The sequence below is a fragment of the Urocitellus parryii genome, chromosome 5 (genome assembly GCF_045843805.1).
Source record: "Urocitellus parryii isolate mUroPar1 chromosome 5, mUroPar1.hap1, whole genome shotgun sequence".
NCBI classification, from domain to species: Eukaryota; Metazoa; Chordata; class Mammalia; order Rodentia; family Sciuridae; genus Urocitellus; species Urocitellus parryii.
In genome coordinates this window covers 47435949-47442391 of record NC_135535.1, presented here as the reverse complement: position 1 = coordinate 47442391, position 6443 = coordinate 47435949, and positions in this window count along the sequence as shown.

The window sequence follows — 6443 nt, the reverse complement described above, 5'->3', positions numbered from 1 at the left end:
ATTATGAAGGTCATGCAAAAGTTTCTGTGGTTTGCAATTTCTGCAAGGGTCCTCTAGGGCTTGAGGGTGGTGGCACTTTTAGTTGTGGCAGGGATCATTCAGTCTTCCCCTGTGTTTTAGAGGAATGCCTGCTAGACCCTTGAGGATAAAATTCCCCACAGTATAGGGTAGGGTCTGGTGATAGATGAGAAAAAATAATGAGGGAAAATTATCATTCTACTTGAGAAACTTTGATGTGGGGGATTATCCCTCTGTTCATTAAAATCAGGGTCCATTTAGGCAGATCTGACTGTGCATGCATGGATATATGGGTTCAAAATACATTGTTATGGCTCAGTCTTGCCCTCTGTCAGCTCTTATTACTATGTTAACTATAATCTTGAAAGGATCTCCCTGTGAGGTTATAAGGAACTCCTATAGCTCAATAATTAAAAAGTAGCCCAACTTAGAAATGGACAAAGTATTTGAATCAACTATTTCCTCAAAAAGGATGTAGAAATGGCAAAAGCACATGAGAAAATGTTCAACATCCTTGGGAGAATATAAATAACCACAGAAAGATACTGCTTTATACCCACTAGCATGGCCATAATTTTAAACAAAACAAACACAAAATTAATGAGGTTGCAGAGGAATTAGAACTCTCATACGTTGCTAGTGGAGATGTAAAATGAGGAGGCCACTTTGGAAAGTACTTTGGCATTTCCTCAAAAAGTAAACAGCCAAGCTTGGTTGTCTGTGGTTTCAACTACTTAAGAGGCTAAGGCAGTACAATCACTTGAGCCCAAGAGTTCATGGCCCCATTCTACAAATCTAAAAGTACATTTAGCAAGGAATAATTCCCTCATCAAGAAGAATTAATGGATACTCAATTAAATAGGTAGCTCACTTCTTTAAAGATCAGAGTACCTATGTATATCAAGATACAATTCATAATAGCCAAGTTGTGGAATCCAGCCTATGTGCATGTCAATGAATAAATAAAATTACATATATATATATATATATATATGTGTGTGTGTGTGTGTGTGTGTATCTATATCTATATATATGTTAATACACATGTGTGTGTGCGTGCGCACATATAAAACATTTCTAAGCTATGTAGGTAGTGCTGTTATCCATATTTTACAGGTAGATTCAGAAACCATAGCTCGATATTGGTTCACAGTGATCACCCAGATGTGTGGGTAATGTATAGCTGTGGGTCTCTCTGCCTCAATTTACTCAATTCTCATGTTCAAAACATTAGAACTGTTTTAATTGTTGCTCGTGCCTAAATACTTCTCGAACTTCCTTTAAAACATATCCTGTAATTAAAGCTAATCTTGAGTGTCCATGTGCAGTATGAAATGTTCCCTAAAGTGCCAACAAATATTATTGCTTGGGCTAAAAGATGAGAAGCACAAAAGGGAATCTAAAATACTAAACCAAGAAGTTACAATTTAAATTTCCCCTTGGAAGGTATAAGAAAAGGTTTACACACTTTCTGCATATAAAATTTTTGCCATTTCAAACAAGAGTGGTGATGTACAGTCAAAGTGAGTCCGAAGGAGTTTCACATGTACATTTGGACTGTCAACTTTTTAGGTAATGGTCATAAGTGACTCTCTTGCTTCTCCCATTCATACTGAGTTTGGGTGCCTCCAGTTGCATCCATACTCTGACCAGTTAAACATTTTGAGCCCGCAGAGCAGGGGCTGTGATCGAGTTCTCTGCCTAGATAACTCAGAAGATTTCCTTCAAGAATTGTTCTGAGCAGTAGAACTGTGTTCTTCACAGAAAAAGTAACTTTTGATTAGAGGCTGTGCAAACTGGAGAATCAGTCTTTGTAACTCTGTATTGTTTTTGGTCTTCTGCTGGAAAGAAAGAAAATGCTTTGAAGAATGGAAAAAAAAATTAGGACAGTAAGAAGTAGCCTTTTTCCGTCTTCTCTACAGTGCTTGAAACACTCAGTATTTCGTATTAATCCGAAGCCTAAAGAAATAAACCAAAATGCTAAAGCAATTTTTGTACTATCGTGGTGAATCTTTTTCCTTTTCAAAATGTTTCTAATGTGCTTATATTTTATATTGGAAGCAATAAATGAGAATCTTAAATTTAAATAAATAAAACATCAAATATGAACATCAGGTGACAAATACATAACACTGTAGATAAGAATCTTGCCAGGACTAATATCCAGAGTAAATGAAGAACTCAAAACACACCAAATATACACACACAATAAATTGACAAATTAACTGAACAGATACTTTTTTACAGACGGCCAATAATTATATGAGAAAAAAATGTTCAAAATCTTTAGCCATCAGGGAAATGCAAATCAAACTACACGAAGATTCCATCTTACTCAGTCAGAAGGGCTATCATCAAGAATACAAGAAGCAATACCTTGGGGTTGGGGATGTGGCTCCGTGAGAGAGTACTTACCTATTACGCGCAAGGCCTTGGGTTCCATCTCCAGCACCACCACCACCACCACAACAAAAATGCATTATTGGTGGAAAATGTCAATTATTACAGCTACTAAGGAAATCAGTATGGAGGTTCCTCAAAAAACTAAAAATAGAACTGATATCCAGCTATAACACTACTTGGTGTATACCCAAAGGAATTAATTCAGCATATTATGGAGGAAATATAAATATATATATATAATATATATAGTATATATACTATATTTATATATTATATATACTATATATATAAATATATAGTATATACTATATATAATAAAATATATAGTATATTATATATACTATATTTATATATTATATATATATACACACACACAATGGAGTATTATACAACCATAAGAAAGAATGAAATGCCATTTGCAGGAAAATGGTGGAACTGGAAAACATCAAATTAAGCAAAATAAGTCAGACACAGACAGGCATTGTGTTTTCCCTTGTGTAGAATCTGGTGGGGGCAACAACATTGAAAGTAGAAGGAAGACTACCATAAAAGAAGAGGATGGAAGGAAGAAGGAGACATAAAATACACTAATAATTGTTTTAAAAATCTTGCCAACTGTACATAACATGTAAGAAAATTCTGATGTTGTCAGGGATGGTGGCACATCCTTGTAATCCCAGCAACTCAGGAGGCTGAGGCAGGAGGATTGCAAATTTGAGGCCAGCCTCAGCAACTCAAAATAAAAATGACTTAGGGATGTAGCTTAGTGGTAAAGAACCCTTGGCTTCAATCCCTAGTACTAAAAAGAAAGAAAAGTCTGGTGTTAAATACTGTTAGATAAAATTCTAAAGAACAGATATTTGAAATCTCTTGTAGAAGACATTTCCAGTACCTATTCCTTAATATTACCCCCAATATCTCTTATTTTCAACTTCAAACTCTTGAAATTAAAAACCAAAGAAAATTAGATTATACATGTACTAGCCAGAAAATAAAGCACAAGTAAATATTTTCTTGAAGTTGGAAATAATTTTTTAAGGATAATATGAAACCTGAAAATCTCAAATTCAAATGAGTTTAGGAATCTCTTTAAAAAATAACCTGGGGAATGAAGGATGCAGAGGAAACAAAATTGCCCATAGATGGATAATTGTTGAAACTAGGTAATAAATATGTGGGAATTTCTGCCCCCCAACCCAGTACTGGGGGTTGAACACAGGGGCACTGCATACTGAGTTATATCACCAGCCCTTTTTATGTTTTATTTTGAGACATGTTCTTACTAAGTTGTTGGGGCTAGCCTCAAACTTGATTCTTTTGGCTCAGCCACCTGAGTGGCTGGAATTACAGCATGCACCAGGTTAGGTTCATGAGAATTTTTTAGTATATTCTCTATTTTTGAATATTCTTGTGGATTTCCATAATTCTTTTTATGTCACAGGAAATCATTACAATTTTTCTTTTTTCTTCTCTGTGAAGTCAGTAACTGAAAAAGCATATCATTTTGATCTGATCTTTGAGACGATGACAGTAGCTTCCAATTGCATCGTTAGCATGTTTACTTCAGTATTCGGATAATTTTAATAATTTTAGCAAATTCTTCAACACTGATCATTGGGTAATATAAAAGTTTGGAAGCATATATGAGGGGGAAATAGAAAGGAGGGAAACAGAAAAGGAGAAAGAAAATCCCCTGGGGAGCTTTTTACAAAAAGTACAGAATCCCAAGTTTTACCCTGAGAAATGAGCTGAAGTCTGGCATAGAGGCTTGAGAATTTGCATTTCTACAGGGCTTCCAGGGGATTTGAGAAACTCATAGTGACACAACTTGATAAATGGGACTACATAAAAATAAAACACGCTGGAAGGGAAAAAACAATAAAAGTAATCTACAGGAACACTGGGACATTATAACAGTGTCTACTTCCACAAGATAACATTCTTCCAAATCATTAAGGAACACAAAGACACTGGCGAAAGAAGCAAAAGACTTAAACAGTTCACTAAAAGGACATAAAAATGACCAGTGATTATGCTTGACGTTGCTAAACCTTAAGAATATGCAAATTTAAATAGCAAATATACGTGTAGGGTGGAGAAAATAAATACTGATGATACCAAAGAAGAGACCAGAAACATGCCTTCTGGTTGATGTAGATGGTTGATTTCTTTTTTTTTTTAATTTAAAATTTAAATTTACTCAGATATTCCATATTTGTGTTTGCTAACTTTATATCCCGGAAAGATTTTTAAAACCAAAACCAAAATAGACCCACCCTCACCAACCCCCACCTCGCCACCCCCCCCAACCCACCTCCACCACTCCCCCACCACCCCTACCACCCCCCACCTCTCCACTGCAAAAAAATAAAATAAAATTAATAATAATCCAAGGCTAACTAGTGCTAGCAAGAGGCCCAGGGAAATAGCTACTCTCACACAATAATGGGGTTCTGGAGGACTATTTGGAAACATCTACTCAAGTACTCTCAGAATTTCATTTGTATATCTACTAAAACATTCTGACTCAACAATTTGACTTGTAAAGTTTATATTTGTTTAACTTTTCACTGAAAGCAACTAGACTTTCAAGAATAGATTATTTAGAAGCATTTATACAAACATGCAAAATTTGTACAAGGATGCTCACTGTAGCATCATTTACAATAAATAACAAAAAAATTGGGATCAGGCAAATATCATCTACCAATAGGAGCTTGGTAACTATGATATATAGTGATGTAATGGAATTTTTTGCTGTTATCAAAATGAAAATAGCAAATTTATATGCCCTGACATGAAAAAAAAATCTATATTATGCTGGTTAGTAAGAGGAGTAGGGAAAGCAGATTGAAAAAAGTGTTCATATTCCCATTTTTGTAGATAATATTATAATAAATTAGGATATCCAGAGAAAAATAACTTGGTGGAATTTTCACCAATCTTAACAACAGGAAGAATTATTACAGGGAATGTCATTATTACATTTGTGTCTAAGTGTTTGGATTTTTTTACAAGAAGAATATTTATCATTTAAGTGAAAGGGAAGAGAAAGTAGTTTAAAAATTAAACGAAATCGGAAAACAGATGTCTTTATCAAAACATTGCCTCCTATGAACCAGATCATAACGAAATGTTACTTGACAGTTCAAAGAAATGATGTAAGGGACCAAGGAGTCAAGACTTTATCTATCAGTATTTTAGATAGATACAGTGGCGCAGGCCTGTAATTCCAGCTGCTGAGGAGGCTGAGGCCCGAGGATCATGAGTTCAAAGCCAGCCTCATGAGTTCAAAGCCAGCCTCAACGACAGCAAGGTGCTAAGCAACTCAACAAGACCCTATCTCTAAATAAAATACAAAATAGAGCTGGGGATATGGCTCAGTGGCCAAGTGCCCTTGAGTTCAATCCCCAGTAACAAAAAAAAAAAAAAAGATTTTATCAGTATTTTTACTGGAGGGTCTTAATAGTAAGATCCTTGCCCTTCAGTGCATCATCTAGAGAACTAGGATAACATTACAATTCTCATAGAAAATAGGTGATTAAATCCATCTTCTGCTTCAGCCTGTGCTCTCTGCTTTTTAATTAGATTTAGTTACTTTTAATTAAAATAAGTTTTAATTAATTGGCATGCTAGGTTCCAGTAGCCTTATGTAATGTGCCCTATACAAATCCCAACTGAGAAGCCCTCCCCACCCCCACCCTGTTCTGTTTACTTTTTCTCTCCTTCACTGCCCACTTACCTTAAATTAACTGTCCTCAACAGGCTTCAATGCTTTTCAGTATTTCCTTCACCTGCCCGTAGTGTGTTATTCATCATTGCTATTTGAAAATATCAGGTTAACTGAATCACCACTCCCCTAATTCACTAACTGAATAGTTCCAGAACTGTGAGGGAGCTCTAGCAACATCTCATTCCATTCTCTTATTTCATAAGGGATAAAGTCTTGAAGAAATTAAATTATTTCCAAAGTCACACTCTCTGTTGGGGCCAGAGGTAGAATTTGAATTCAGCTTTCACCC